At 38.1% G+C, this 16,174-nt stretch overlaps 1 protein-coding gene across 5 annotated transcripts in view; it reads right to left on the bottom strand.

Moving 5' to 3' along the window:
• TENM4 (teneurin transmembrane protein 4) overlaps positions 1–16,174 on the bottom strand; it is a 590,588-nt gene that overhangs the window by 484,044 nt on the left and 90,370 nt on the right. For all 5 annotated transcript variants that reach the window (XM_054270092.1, XM_054270093.1, XM_054270094.1 and 2 more), the window contains exon 2: positions 13,934–14,076. The gene's annotated coding sequence lies outside the window, so the exon portion shown is untranslated. The remainder of the gene's footprint in view (positions 1–13,933; positions 14,077–16,174) is intronic.

Below are 16,174 nucleotides of genomic sequence, written 5' to 3'. Positions count from 1 at the left end.
CAGCTCCTGAGCTGCTGCATCACAACTGTCCTGTTCTTCTAAAATGTCCTCTCTGTGCACAGAGATGCTTGTACTGGGGTGACTTCCTTGTCATGAACTGGCTTGCTGAAGAATGCCTGACACCAAATAGTTCAAATTGCTATAAAGACACATCTGTGAAATACAGATCCCTCCAAAACTGTGTGGATGGAGAACTTCTGAAATATTTCATTACAGTCCCAGACTCTTCATACTGTATGGGCTGCTTTATGTATCTTGCATTTTAAATTCCCTGGACTTTTTCTCACAAATAAACATCCTAAAGGAAGGACAATTCAATTTACATTTGCTCAGGTTCAAAAGTCACTGTAATTGAATAATAATTTGCCGTGAAGTATGGATGTGAGTCCTCACGCTTGCCTCTTGACCTGAAAGGATACGGCTAGTGAAAATGTCTAGCACATAATTACTGTGAGGCTAACCCTGAGACTTGGCTATTATTCACAGGTCAATCTCTCTAAGATAATTCCCAGGATAATATTACTGAAGGAAACTCCCCCTGCATAATGCAACACCTGTCTCTGTTTTGAGACTGGGGATAGAGATGGGGGGGTTGAGCTTTACCTGTTTTTCTGTCTTTTCATTAAGGTTTCCTATAAGGCAGGGGATGAAAGAAGTGAAAGGGGGGAGTAAAGAAAAAGTCACTTTGCAACAATGAAACTGCGGTGATTTTATATTCATTACTAGGTCTATAACCAATCATAGAGTGTGTACAGATGAGGAAGATACAAATTCTCAGATTGTGCAGCAGGACCAGGTGCTGCAATTGGAGAATGGAAGGGGACTGGTTTCAATACACAAAGTATTTGTAAGCCCAAAAAACACTAACAAAAGGGCCTTGTCAGAGCATATAATCCTTTTCTGGGCACAGGATTATGCACACCTCACATCATTAGTAAGAACTCATCTTTTTAAGTCTTGACAACACTGTAAAGAAATTGGTGGGCTTCTATTTTGACTGTCAGCAAACCATGTCTCTTTATTGAATTCTACTGCAGATGACCAAGAAGAAAAATAAACATGTTGAAAAGTGATCTCAGAAGATCACTTAAAATCATTATTAGGTCTTCTTTTTGTTAATATACTTCCAGGACCGAGGGGGAAAAGCCATGGAATTGTATCATTTAGGTTTGGAAAAGATCTCTAAAATGACTGAGTCCAGCTATTGTTAACCCAGCACTGCCGAGTCCACCACCAAACCATGCCCCCAAGCACCACACCAAGCGTACAGTTTTGTGCACATTTGTGTCACAGCACATATCTACAGGCAGGTATGCACCATATTTCAGGCAAGGTCAGGATGCTCCCCAGACTTCTACAGCACTGCAAGGTACGTGAGCATGGGACAGATCAGGTCATAATCATGAGCTGGGGTGAGCCCAACCTGCTTTATTTCCCATCACAGAAACCTAGTAAAAGATCTCTAGAGGTCATCTAGATCCTCCCCTTGCCCCGAGGCAGAGTAAACTAGAGGGAGGTCATGCCTGACGGCTGTTTGTTTTACTTGTTCTCAGAGTGATGGAAACTTCACAATCACTGCAGATAATCTGTGCCTAGTCTTAAGTGTCCTCATCACCAAAAGTCTTCCCTTCCCAAGGTTAGAAATCCACCCTTGCTGTTGGAAGACAAGAAGAAGGAAAGAGCAACAACAGGAAAATGCACAAGAGGGGAAAAAATCTAAGGGAGAAAAAGGAGAATAAAAGAATAAAACCTACAGGGGTCCATGGATTGATTTGCATAAGTTCAAAATTTTGCAACTGTGAAAGCAGTGCTGAAGGGGAAGTCTAGTTGTCCCAGTGCCAACAGTAAGAATAATAATTAATAATTATGCATCTGGTCAAAGGACAATGGTACAGTAAGGTTACATGATTAGTCTGATCAGCAACATAGAGGAGTGATGGGAAAAGGTATGCAAGGGTCCTAATTAATGCCACTTTAAATGCTATTAATAATGTATGATTAACTACTAAATATTAATCTCTTTCATTACCTTCTTTTACTTTGCCATAGTGCATAGCAGGCAAAAACATCTCTGCCTATGACAGTATATCTGTAAAACTTGTTGGTAGGTTTATCAACCCTGTGTTGAGCAACACGAGTCCTGATGTTCAGATTTTAATTTTTACAGATCTCTTCAATTCCACTTGTGTTAATTATGCCTTTTAGCACTTTAGCTGAAAGAACTGGGAGTATCTTAATTACTTACTATACTCATTAGTATTTTTTGTATTGTTGATTGTTTTGCTTCCAATAATTTTAGAAAATACAGTTGAATGAACTGGTTTGTTCTAGAATAGCAACACAGCATGGAACAACTCCAAAAGATACGTTTTAAATTGGAAACACTTGCAAAAGAGGAAACCAGCTATCAGTCTCGAGTTACTACTACTGTAACTGGAAACAACTTTACAACTACATTTGTATAATTCATATTATTTTGCCAACACTTTGAAGTTACACTTTCTTCCCTCATTTCTTAAATCAGCAAGAAACGGTTATTAAAGGCACCTTTTTAAAAAAATGAAACTGTCAAGATGTGGCTTTGAAATCTTTGAAAAGACGCCTGTAATGTATAATGTGCTATAAGCACATCTATTAAATCACGGCTCTTGTGGTTCTAACACAGAAATACCAGAAAAGAATTCTTTTCTTATAGGGTCAGTAGCTACACAATAATGGGAAACACTTGGACTGAAAGACAAAAGTTGGCTAAAGTAAGCTCCTCCCCATCTGCTTGTTATCAGCAGTTGTAGGAGCAGAGCAGGTGACCCATAAATAGATCTATTTTTTTTAACTGACAGGCTTTTGTTTGGGACTGTGTGACAATGAAGGGCCTTATTTTAATTTATAGATATTGTCCAGGAATTCAAAATTAAACACCAGGTCTTAGTAAAGAAAAGAGCAGTGGTGGGAGAAACTGAAATTATTTTCCCAAGTTAGAATTAAGAAAAATGTTGAAAAAAATTAAGTCCTCAGAATTTGCCATGCATTTGCTAGAAAACAGAAGCAGCCTGAAATCAATAGGAAATTGATCAATTAACTTACCCTGTCCCAAGTAAATGAAATGCCAAGAAAAGTAAAAGTACTGAAAAAGACATGAAGAGAAAAACTTTGGGTGCACAAATAAATCCAAGAGGAGAAGACAGACATCGAAGTACACTCTATTTAGTATTGAAAGGCACAAATCAAGATTGAAAGGCAAAGCTGAACACATTCATACTAGAAAAAAGTGTGAATTAAATATTAATAGTGAACACACGTGACCACTAAAGCACAGTTGTGTGATGGGATCTCAGTCGCTTATCATGCTCAGTGCATCTTCAGAAGGTAAGAGTTGTCCACAGAAGTTGCTAGGCTCCAGCTGGGAATGAATGAAATTCCATCACCTCCATTAAATAGGAGGTCAAGGTGGAAAAGCTAGTGGTTTCTGTGACCTCAAAAATCTTTGAAATTATGAAACCATTAAATTAGGTTACTGATCTAATTGTCTGGGTCACTTGGAATTGTGGGGATTTTATTCAGGCTTTTAATTTAATATATGACTTACCATAGTTGAGATAGATTCAATAATTAACCTTTAGTTATTTTTCAAGACACAGCCTCTCTACAAACAAGGGATTTTTGCAGATTGCAAGTGCTGGTTGGCATTAAGTAACTACAATTTGAAAAAAAACCCTTCAAAATTCCTTAAAACCATTCTCTGTACTGCATCCTCTTTTAAATATTTTGTCATCAAGAACATTACTGAATTGCTAAAGCAATTAAATATTTGTTAATTAGCAATAAAGAAAAATCAACTTATGTAATTATAACTGAATTAAAAACAATGGAATTAATTATTAATACTAAAGATTGGCATTCTTCCCAGAGCTGTAAGTTTAATTTTACTTGTCTTTTTAAAGCTCAATTCCTTCTGTGCAATACATCCAGCCAAATTATTGATGCTTGTTTTGTATCCAAGCATTTTGGAGAAGAAGGAAATGAGGAGCACTCCTGCAGCTATATGCCTTGTGTCCCAATTCAGTGAAAACAGTGCTTCAAATTTCTTTAAAATTCAGTTTTCAGGACAGATGTTTCTCAATAACAAAGGAAAAATTAAATCAAATTTTTAAGGAACCTCCAAGAGTCCAGACATCAAATTATATTCATAAATAATCTACTAAACTATTAAGGCAAAACTGCTGCAAGTAAGCTTTTCCACTTAAATAAAAGTAAGAGCAGCCTGTAAAATTAAGACTAAGATATTGAGTTACCCAGGGAAATGGACACATAACCAAGCCTTCCAGAGTTTGAGAAGCATTTTGACAATGTTATCAGTCACAATGTATAATTCTTGGGGTTGTCCTGTGCAGGACCAATGTTTTAGTCCGTCCCATCAAATAGACTTTGAAGTCAAACATGGTCCTAATCACCCTATTTTTGATGATTGTCTAGGCCAATTCCCCTCTGAGAATTATCTGTCACTGTGAATTGAAGGTGTGATTAGAATAACAAGTATAGAGTCTGCTTGGTATTACTCTATGATGGAGTAGCAAACTGATTTGTCAATATTCCCTTCTTGTGCTGGTCTGGTACTCGTTTTAGCGCACATGTAAAAAAAAAGTTAGAGAAGATCAACAAAATATCTCTTTCTTTGGAACAAAGAGTCATTACTATGAACCAAGAGTGCCCAAGCTGATGTGTGTGTCTGCAACTCAGCCATCAGCCTCAATACCCTTCCCACAGTACTACTGGTATTTCCTCAGGGATCAGTTTCTATCACCAGTGCCAGTGCTGCTTCCACACTTGCCTAAAGGAACATCTGCAAGCAACTGAAGGAGCAAAGTGCTGGCTCCAAGGAGTTGCGATTAGTCAGTGTCCAGGAGAAAAGGTCAAGGATATGAACTGCCAGGCTTAACACAGGTTTAAGACAATGGGAGCCTGTTAAACAGAAGGTGAAAGTATGTTTCTTCATCTTGATGTAATCCATATGCTCATTTATTGAAAAGCAGCTTCAGAACTTAGGTAGAAATTCAGCTCCTCTCTTCCCTCAGCCCCCTAACTATGCTCCCACAGTTCCTACCATTTCAGCTCTGCTCTTGCTCTACCTGTTTCCCTCTTGTTTACCTTCACTCTTACCCCTCTTTTCTGTGCTGTCCCTCCTGCTCAGATGTATTTTTTCATCTTTTATTTTACAAATTAATCTCTCTCAGGTATGCCCTCATCATTTTTCAATGGCCAGTACTGTAGATCTGGTGCCTTTCACTTTTTCCCTGCCTATCAGCAACATTAAGGCATGAAGCTTGATAAAATAAAACCAAACCTGCTGACAGGCCTGGCCAAGCTGTGGTTTCATACAATTAAATACTTACTCAGATTCAGATTTGTTATAGTTTGCAACCAGTCAAATCCAAATGATGCCACTTTGTCCTTTTCACAGTTATGCCATACTCTCCTTAACACCAGCCGAACAGGCATGTGGCTGTATGTATTTCCATGGCAAAATACATTTTGCCTTGCTACAAGTATATTAGTCTCTCTCTAGAGACCATGTGTTCTAATGTAGCCCAAATATTCATCTTGAATCCTGAAAGAACTTTGGGGGTTTTTTGGGTTGGCTTTTTTTTTAGCTAAACAATTATACAGCTGTGGTTTTAAATTATTATAAAATGGATATGGAGCTAAAGCTCCCTGATGAGATTACAGGACTGTGTCGTACCATCATTGCCTTCTTTCCTGAACTGGACAGACCCACCATTCCAGGCTTTAAAAAGCCAAGACCATACTTCTTTACCTATATGCCTTGGTCATTTTTAAGGGCAATTAGTAACCTGTATGGCTATAGTATTGTAGAACTCAGTTTTCAATTAAAATAATTTATGAATTTATGAGCATCAGGATTCTCTGCATCATATTTCCTTTACAACAGGGGAAGAACAGCAGCAGTGACATAAGGCATACTTATGCTGGTAACCAATTATTCCCATTGGGAAGAGATGTACGTCTTCACTTACAGTTGTACGACGTAAGTATCACATCTATGAAGGGCAGAGAACCCTCACTCAAAATGTACTTTGGTCTCATCTAGATTTTTCCCAGTCATACCATGAAAGAATGGTCCATTTTTTTATTTATTTTTTATTTTCAGATTTATTTTTTTTTAATTCAGTTTTTCAGATTAAGTCTGAAAATTAGCAGAAATTGGAAGGGTCACTGTACAGACACAGTGAACACAGGCTTAATTCCACGTTGATATTGAAAAGTTGAACATATTAGTGACTAGTAGAGGAAAAAAAAGGTGTTCTAGTTTTCACTCTAAAACCAAACAGTATTTTCTAAATATTTTGTGGCAACACTTGATTCAAGCCAGATTTCTTCTCTTGAAAAGTTCTGCCTTCTCAAGTGTCTTCAGCAAAACAGAGCTGATGATGTCCAGTTATCTATCCTCGCTGATACTCAAACCTGATGAAATTTTTAAGTCTTTCCGTGTTCTTTATTTGTTCTTTTTAAAGGTCTTCTGAAGGTTTCAGATTTATTCACGTCTCCACTCATGCACGAAGAGAAAACACAAAATTCAGAACTTAAGAACCTCCCAGCAAAATATCTGTCCATGCCCTCTTATACAACTCTACACTGCAGTGGGAACATCCAGGCTTTATGTTTGCTGAACCCACTGGTCAGTCTGGCTCCCTGTACATCAATACCCCAGCAAAAAGTGTGCCATCTATCACCACCAGATCCTGAAAAAAAGACACCCATTCAATATCAGTGTCCAATCTCCTGAGTGAAAAAACACATTCAGGGAGTTATTATTATTTCACAAATGTTGTTTATTAATCTGATGGGCTATAATGTTTGAATTTAAAATTAATCCTTCCAACATAGAAAATGCCATCATCAAAGATACTATTGCACAGGTTAGAAAGAAAATTGTTTTGCTGTGCATAATAACTCTTCTGCTAAAGATGCTCAGCAATCCTTTGACCTACACATACTTTCACCTATTGTTACACAACCAGCATGAGGTACTTAAGGTGGATCTGTATGAACTCCTGTTTAGGTTGTGTACTGATGGTTTGAAAGAGCAGCTAAAGCCAGGTGTGAAACCATGTGAGGTTGACTGAGTGTGATAAACTGTCACAGATGATAAAGGATCAAAGAATGATATAGGTTGGTGAGGAACCTTAAAGAACATCTAGTTCCAGTATGCCTGCCATGGGAAGGGATACATTCCACTATACTAAGTCCTTCTCAACATGGCCTTGAACACTTCAAGAGATGGGAAATTTTCATAAGAGGTCCTAGATAAGTGCAGTACAACTGATTACAGGAATGCTAGTAAATGTAAAATAACTTAATGTTTCACTCCATAGTGAAATGGAAATAAATGGCAGAGTTAGTAGGAAAAATTACTACAGATTTTTATACATGTCCTGAACTTGATTTTTGAGAAGTACTAGGCATATAACTAAAACACTAAAAATTTCAGCTAAAACACTGGGAACTGCCAGAAATATCATCACTATTTAATGGAAAGGGAACATCAAATGTTAAGTATATCCTTATCTTGAGTCTGACTTATTGTAGAGAAAAGGCAAATTAATTTTATGATGATTTTAGAGTTTGCAGTACCTGGCATCTATTTCTAAAACTTACTAGTAAGAGGGTAAATATGATTTCAAAAAGAATCCTCTCAATATACTCCAGAATCGTTTCTGCATATGCCTTTTGAAGCTTTTCTCATTTTTTTGCCCTTTGCACCTATTAATATAGACTTTGCAATTTATCTATCTTTATCAGCACAAAAAATGAAGGATTGAAAGAGTTCCACAATATCCTAGTTATGATACCAGCTTGTGATTTGTTTGTGCCTTTCCAGACAGATGTCAGTTAAAAGAAAAAAGGGAAGGGGAGAAGAGGGGGATGGCGGGGGGGGGGAAGAAACAGCAATAGTACAGGACTGACTGACAAGTGGTATCATACAAGATTTCCCTCAAATATTTTATGAAAAGGACATTGGATTTCATTAAATTCTGTTTTCAAAAGCCATCTCTACTGAAAAGAAGATGACCAGAGGAATTAACTGCTTCTGTCCTTTGGATCACGTACCAAATTCAGAGTTCACCTTCTTGTAGCAGAAGGCCTCCTTCCCACCTGCCCTATCTGCAATAGGAAGATAAGAAGCAGGTGAAAAGGTCTTGCATCCTTATTATATGCAAAGGATAAAGGCATTTTTACAGGGCTGGGTGCCTTTTTAAGAACCAGCCTAAAATACATAATTGCTGTACTTGCTGATACACTGAGGACTGGGCTATCTAGCCACACAGGTGTTGAAAAAAAATACTCAGAAAACTGCTTCAAAGATCTACTTTGCAATATTTGCAGTAAATCTTCTCCCTGTGAAAACCTCCTTAACTATTCTAATAGTATGAAACTTCAAATGTCTCCTATCAGTTGAAGGCCACCCAAGTGCAGTGGAAGTTGACATACCAGAAGATCGTGGCTCAGACAATCCTATACTTCACACACCCTTCAGCCTGTAGTTGTGTATGTTTCACTAAAATATGGTGAATAGGACTCGTGCAGCAGGGTGTGAATTTGGAGAGGCAGGAGAACACCTTTCAAGGGGTATCTTACACAGATATAGCAGCTGGAGCCACCAAAAATAGCACAGATCAGAGTCAGGGAGGAAAATACAGTGTGCAACAGAGCAGTAGACAAGAAAAGAACATTTTGACTACTTTGATCCAACTTCAGGAAAACCTGAGAAGAATATCCAATTTAGGAATCATACCTGTGAGGGTTGAAGAGCCTGAAATTGCTCTTCTGGCTCAGTGCAGAGTTACCTGTGAGAACGGCATAGATATAACGGATATTATGGAGCCTTCTTCGCAAATCTCAGTCCTGATACATGCACTGGTGATTTCCTGCCTATAGTCCTGCCTTCTTTTAATCCAGAAACAAGGAGGCAAGCGGAAAAACGTGCTTCCCCCCCTCATGTCATTGGTAGAAAAGGAAGAAAGGATAAAAGGATGGAACTGAGTGGAGATGAGAAAGCTGGAAGCAGATGGTAGGAGAATTCCAGAGTATCTAAGCATTGTCTGTATGACCTATCTGTTGGCTGGCTGTCTTGCTTGATGTTGAAGCAAATCACAGTGGTTTTGGGAGGAAAATTTAATAATGGGAGAAGCCCTTTGGCCCGTATGTTTACTCTTCAAGCAGTTTGGATTTGTCTACTGTGTCCATCATATTGCTGTCAGGAACAGCCTGAGTTGAGGACCCAGAAGGATTAACCTCCTCCTTAACAGGAATATTCTGAAGGGACTGATAACAGCTCCCTTCATTGCTCATGTACAGCAAGTCCAATGACATGACACATGAAGAGAACCTGTAAGGATGGGAAAGTATCCAGCCAAGAATTTCATCCCACTACTTTACATGGGTATATCTAGTGCAGAAAAGACTAGTGCTAAATCCCCACTACAAAAGTGATAACTTGGAGAAAGGGAACTTCAGCTAATGCTTAGCTGAAGCTAAATATGAGTGTCAGCAAATTTATCTGACCTCTTCTCACACTGTTTCAAAGGGCTGTCAGAGAAGGTGGCCTTGTCCTTCACTCTTGGAAGCAAATAAACAGAAAAAAACCCTGAGCCACTAAGACATCCAAAGTTACAGAGATGCCTTTGGATGCTGAAAAAATTATCTTTCCAGATTTTAACTTGAACTTTCATCTTTGATGGCCTTTCTTCCTAGAATCACAAAATAATTCAAGTTTGACCAGATATATTAGGCGGATCAAGAACTTGCCCCACTATTTGAAAGTCACCACATGTAGACATTACCCAACTTTTCTGGTCAACCTATTCAAATACCTGATTACCTTTATGTGGAAAACCTTCAAAAAATTTGTTGGCCATTTTTCCTTCTTTAACCACTTTGCACCTACTATACAATTTTTTTTCTCACAGGCTGAAGTCACTGATAGTGACTTCAAACCTGAAGCTAGCACATTGTCAATCTTTAAATTACTTTAAAAATATTCAGTTTATAAAGCTGGTTTTGGTTTCGAGGAGAACTCTATGCCTCACTTCACATACTGTAGTTCTTCCAACAGGTTTATGTCTGAGGTAAAAATTACTCCACACATCAGCAAATATGGTTTCTTTTGTCCCAGCTCTAAAAACAAAATCAAATTTATCTGAAAGTTTGCTGGCCTCCTATGCCTTTCCCAAATCCTGATAAATTATCACTCATCAACGCTAACCATTCATTATAGAAATGATCCATGCCTAATGAAAGAGGTAGTGTACTTTTATATTCCAGGGTACTGGAAATTAATTTGCATAGTGGAGGCTTCAAGGGTCTGAGTATACCTATATCTATTCCCATACTGGGTCCATTTTCTGGAAAGAATACGTCATTAACAGAAAAAATATATAATAAAACTACGCATTTGCCAAGGGGTATTTTTATTCTAATGTAAGCCAATCTTATTAATTTCATTGTATAAATGTGTGGCATAGACTGATATAATCTATCAAACCCTTGCAAATCCAGAGTAGATGTAAAATTACTGCAGCTCAGCCCTGTGTTCTCCACACCGGCCACACCACTGCCTTTAATTTCTGACTGCTGAGCAGGACCCAAAACTGCAGTGTGATAACAGAGAGAACAAACCAAGAGGGGTACAATGTGTGAAATAACATGGTCTGGGCACAGTCAGGTAACTATTTGAGATCATCTCCTGTGTCCCTTTTGCGTAACAACAGAGATGAACCCTGACATGGAGCAACAAGTGCTTTATTTTGTAGTGCGTTAATCTGCAGTCTGGGAAACTTGAAGGACTGTCAGAAGCATCAGAAAAAAAGTGAATTTCATAGCAGAAACCAAGAAAAATCATGCTAACTAACTGACCATCCCTTAACAAGAGGAATCACAACACTTCCCATAAACTGGCTCAGGGAAGATACTCCTACCTAGACATAGTCTAGCTTCTACCAGAATTCAGCTAGGTGAAGAGGTGCTTTGAGAAGCAACAAAACCAAAAATTATCAAGTACTGTATGTTTCCATGAACCCCCATGAACCCCCTACCTTGTAGAAACGGGTCTTTGAACCTCAGGGTCTTTGAGGACATGGCACCAGCAAAGCAATAGCCTTGATTCTGTAGATGCCTTACAGTGGCTCCCTGTGTGTCTGTTAGGAAGCCCTACAAGCACAGTGTGCAGCCAAAGATTACTTTTCTTCCAAAGCCCAAACTTGCATGGAATTCTGTTAATTACATGCACCGTGGAAACGTCAGCCTTTACTCCTCTATATATACAGCATTCTTTGTCCTTCACACAATGATTTTGAAGCGCTCTGCAAATATCATTTGATAGAATAATAAGGTATTATTATTGAATCTTTATGTCTCCTGCTGTCCCAGGAGCATTGACCTTGCTTCCCCAATACAAAGGTCTGTCTGCCAGGCTAATCACACTGATATCTGAGTACCTCAGGAGATCCTTATGTGGCAACATTTTTACAGGAACTCAAAACTGGCCAGACATACTGATAATATCCCTGTATTACTCCTGTGCACTTCTGCAAGGTTATAAACCAATTCCAATTTCAAATGTAAATTTCCTTCCTGGTGACATGTGGAGAGATGCATGGTTCAAATAACTCAAACTGTCCCCAGCTGTCAGGGTTCCCCATACAGGTAGCAATGGATGCGATTTCCAAGCAGATAGCAACCACAGGGAACTAAGATGAATGAATCCCCCATCCACTCTTTTCCAGCAGATATGTAGTACTGATAAATGTCCTTGAACCACTAAGTTACTATGGGAATACCCTTTCATTTATGTCCTTCACTTTCATTTGCCAGGACAATGCATTCATGCTGTATCTTTTAGCCATGAACAACCAGATATTAGCTCACCTTCCCGTAAGTTGTTTTTTTCCCTTGATTTGACGTTGTATAGGCATATCCATAAATATCCATGTGCACAGCAGGGTATATGCAATACATCTGACAGGGCATAGTTACCCCTAGCACAATACCACTTTTTAATACAATTTTGGCTGGTTTCCATAGCTGTCAAAAAGTCTGGGTTAGGTTGATAGGTCTCTTAAAATGTACAATTTCTGGCAATCAAGTGGTTCTTTTCTTCCTTTAATAAAGTCCTGATACTTATGAGAAGGGCATTTTCTTTCAGGAATGAGATATTTTGATAGTTGCTGAACAAATTATGATACAAAAGCTTTTATCTACAGTTATGCAGATACTTCAAGGCAGCATCAGAATCCTTTACATATCTGCACAGCTGCAAAAATGTCCAACAGTTTCATTTTTCCACTCAGAAGCTTTTTATTTATTTTCTTTTTTGAAACGAAATGCCAGAGCTCTACTATTGCCTCACAACTTTTTATTTGTCCTGAAAAGCCTTGTTTTCTCCCTCTAGTGCAGTGAAGATGCCTAGGCAATGGTTCCTTTTCTTGCAATACCTCTGGGAACCTCCATATGAACAAGGATTTTGATATCACGGCACTATCGTTAAACCAATTTCTACCAATCAACTACAGTCAGAAATCAAAATATTCTTTTAAATACACTTATTTTAATTCAGACCTTTCAAGAACAATCTGCCTGTCACTGGTACAATATGTATGTTTAAAAACTTGCCCGAAGCTGCAAGAGGGTAGTCTCATTACAATACAAACACAATAATCTGAAATATGTTTTATAACCTGGACTGGGGGAAGAAAACATTTATAAGCTTATGCTGATTGCTTAAAACCAAAGGAGAATCAGTACATACTTGAGACATAAAGCTCCACTTTGAACCCTATCTGAGTAAAAATTCTCCTGTGATGAATTTCAAAACCAGAAGTGTCATAGGACTCAGCCTTGTCCTTACAAGTACATTACAAATCTTGTTAACTGGTTTCTGTAGTTTAAAGTACAGTGTTCCTGGCTTCAAGTTGTAGAAATAAACCCAGTTGTGTTTCTAAGTCTTTATGGCTCATTGAAGTCTTGGTGCATGTAGAAACAATTCAAATTTCTTTCGTTCTCTCTGAAATGTTTTGGGATGGACACTCATTTGTAAACCTGAGGTACAGCATTCTGCAGCTGACAAGTTCTACTTATTAACTGTTGCACACAAACATTTTTTATGGGAGATAATAGAGATCTAAAAGGCACCTTATGCAACACCATTAGATGAATCAGAAATAGTATATCCACGTGATATTTTGGTTGCTCTCATTCAAGAAACGTGTTGGGAGCCAAGATAAAGTTGTACTTCAATACAGAATTTATTTGGTGGGGAAAAAAGTGTTATCTTTACTTGAACTGGGAGTGTGCAGGAGTAAATAGATGAGTGTTGGTAGGTATTTGGTGAATTGGAAATGCTGGTTAAGCACAGGGAATGGAGGTTCTGTGGTAAGGAATAAATTATACTAAGTAGTATATAAGCTGCCATGAAATTATATTTAGGTTATTTCTGATACTTCAAATGAACTTCCAGACCAGCATATTAACACTGACAGTATCATTTATTCAAGCTTCAGGAACCCAGGATCATTTCTCATCTTGATTCAATCACTTTGGTTAAACCTCTTCTTAACAACACAGCAAAAAAATGGATTTTCCAAGTGATCACTATTTATTAGACAATAAATTTAAATGACACTGCAAATATAATTTCATGGTTTTTGCTCTTTTCATTTCTTTAAAAAAAAACAAGGACGGAGACAAACAGCACTGCTTAAAATATCATGAGAACAATCTTGATTTATCAACTCCAATACAAACACACATCAAAAGAAAATTATAAATGTCTAAATACCACACCCATGATAGATTAAGAGTTGTACTTCTTTGACTCATCTTTACAAATAAATCTAAAAAACAATGATAGTGTACTTACATATTTCAGATCCTCATTTGTCTAAGAATAGAAAGCACCGAAGTCATGTGTCAGAATAACTTGGGTGGTCTCTTCTCAATTCCCTTTTTGTGATCACCATCCACAAAAATCAGTGCGCCACTGCAATGGTCCAGCCATCCTCACTACAGAAAAGGAGCCAGGTATTGAGTGTCAGACAAGACTAGCATGGATTTGTAAAGGTTGTTTGCATGGCAGCTGTCAGGATTCTAAGACTCAGATTCCCTCTATCTGCCAGAGTACCTCCATCAGAAGCCAGGGTATCACATCAGACAGTAACTGGTACCTTTCTCTAATGTCTGTACTGATATGGATAAATGGGTATCTACCTCCATATCTACTGGCTTGCCATGTCCATGCTGCCTCCCCATGCTTTGGTTTCCCCAGGAATAATTATAACATGTTCCAGGCTTGTTCCTGCCCAAGATATGCACACCATGCCACTATCCATTGGTGGCTTCACAGATTAGATGTGGTCTCAAAGGCTGGATAAGGAGTATATCAAATATAAGGTGCTCCAAGCTGAATGGAATGAAACTGGACCTAAGTTAGCATGCACACATGTTTAAGCATGAAGGAAGAGGCAGTACGTTTTTCGTAGGACAAACTTTCTAACTGCATTTTTTCTTCCTTTTCTGTCTATATTTTATGCTTAATGCTGGTAAGAAAGCATATTTTGGGGTTTTTTTAATATCACTAAAATGCTGTAGGTTTTTGCAGATTATATGGTTTTTTTGGAAGAAATTTAGGAGAGACACTCCTATGTCTGACACCTGGATGAGTCCAACTGTTTTAACACACATCATCAAAATTACCATCTCAGTCCCTTACTGCATATTGCTCAGACACCTTCACTCAGTAATGTCCTGGGCACTTTTTTTAGCAGCTCTATATTTAATGGGGACTTGAAGACAACTCTCAGTTTTAGAGGTACTTGAATCTATATTTACCATGAGACACACTGGGTAATGTCACTCTGTTTAGTGACAACATTCACTAATATAATGTGTGGCACAGCAGAGAAAATGAGCCAGTATATGATCTTGCTAAGGGCCAACAGTTTCTGATAGGTCACAATTAGCATGCCCCTCAGTGTTATCAAAAAATAGCTTGAAAAATTGTGACTGCAGATGCAAGATGCAGCCCAGCTCAGCTGTCCACATAAAACTGTCCAGTGCAACTAGAGATGCCCTCGTTTTTCTGACTGTCCTTCAGCTGCTGTCCAGAAAGACATGGGTTTCTTGCAAATCCTGCATCTTCTCTGCCAGTCTCTTAAATAAGCTTGGGCATCTAAAACAGCTTGGGGCACCTCAAATATCTCTAAGTTTATTGTAAAATTAATCACAAGTTATACACTGACAACAGGACTCTGTGATCCCCCCCATCTCACTACTGCTACTCCCCATACACAAGCCCAGCACATCACCCCTTTCCACAGGTATTTTCAGGGAATGAGTTGTATAACAAGATACCAAAAATTTTGTGTAGTATGCTACTTATGCACAAGTATGCATGCTATATCAGAGCTCATATTTTTCATTCTTTAATTAATACTGCCTTTTTGTAAAAATTAAAGCAGTGGGATTCCAGAAAGCCACTATGTTTTGCTTGCTAGGAGCTGGCATAAATTCCAGTAGAGATAATGCTGTAAATGTTGATCATGTTACAAGTTGGACCACCTACTGTCACTTCAGGAAGCAGAGGTTTAAATATAAAACTACTATTTTTAACTGAGTTAATATTGGAACTGAAGGAGAAGACGTTCAAGCTGGGGTAAATAGTAGCCTGGCTGATGTAAGTAGCAGTATATTGATTTACAGCAGTGAAGCAACTGTCAGAAACAGTAACTCTTTACTCCACCAAGAGCTCCACAAATGTATTTATAATTTTATTTTGATAAGAAAAAGTCACAACAGAAAGTTGAGATTATTCAAAGGTATCTCAGAAGTCCCGAAAAAATTCAATGAGAAAATAAATGGAAATATAGAGCGTGTGTCCTAGCCCAGTAGACTGCTTCAAATCCCTGAGCTAAAATATGCACATTATATAACTATGTGTTTTGTTTACAATGAGCAGTATATTCCAGACATAATTAAAATAAAGAAAATTGTTATTGGATACCTCTGGATGATAAAAAAGGCCCAAACAACCCTTCACCAAACCTCCAAGGTATTAAATAAAAGCAGGTTTTATACCATAAGCATTCATTTATGTTTTCTTGTT

The sequence above is a fragment of the Melozone crissalis genome, unplaced genomic scaffold (genome assembly GCF_028551555.1).
Source record: "Melozone crissalis strain CALT ecotype California unplaced genomic scaffold, PUWL_Pcris_2 ptg000008l_1, whole genome shotgun sequence".
Lineage (NCBI taxonomy): Eukaryota > Metazoa > Chordata > Aves > Passeriformes > Passerellidae > Melozone > Melozone crissalis.
Note: the sequence above shows the minus strand (reverse complement) of the source record. Positions and strands in the feature narration are given on the sequence as shown.